Consider the following 340-nt stretch of genomic DNA (forward strand, 5'->3'; position numbering starts at 1 on the left):
ATCAGTGGCATGGCGCTTCGTTCAGTTACGTATTGCTAATAATACTGCTGAAGTTTCAGGAATACAGTTCGGACCACCTGTATATTTAAGAGATTCGGTTCAAGGCTAACCCCAACCTAAAATTACATATTTATTTATAAAAAAAAAAAAAAAAAAAAAATATTATGGAAGGAAAAATTAAATTTCGGAATTTTATTGACTGAAATTTTATACTTTTCGGCTTGGAAAAAGGTGAATTAAAATTATGTTGCGAGATAACTTCCTTAATAGAATAACTTAAATCGGTTCTTATTATTGCCGAATTGACAGTAAAATTATGTTATCCCTAGTGTTTTAATTG

This window comes from Sitophilus oryzae, unplaced genomic scaffold (genome assembly GCF_002938485.1).
Source record: "Sitophilus oryzae breed Bouriz unplaced genomic scaffold, Soryzae_2.0 scaffold_1508_pilon_pilon, whole genome shotgun sequence".
Classification (NCBI taxonomy): domain Eukaryota; kingdom Metazoa; phylum Arthropoda; class Insecta; order Coleoptera; family Curculionidae; genus Sitophilus; species Sitophilus oryzae.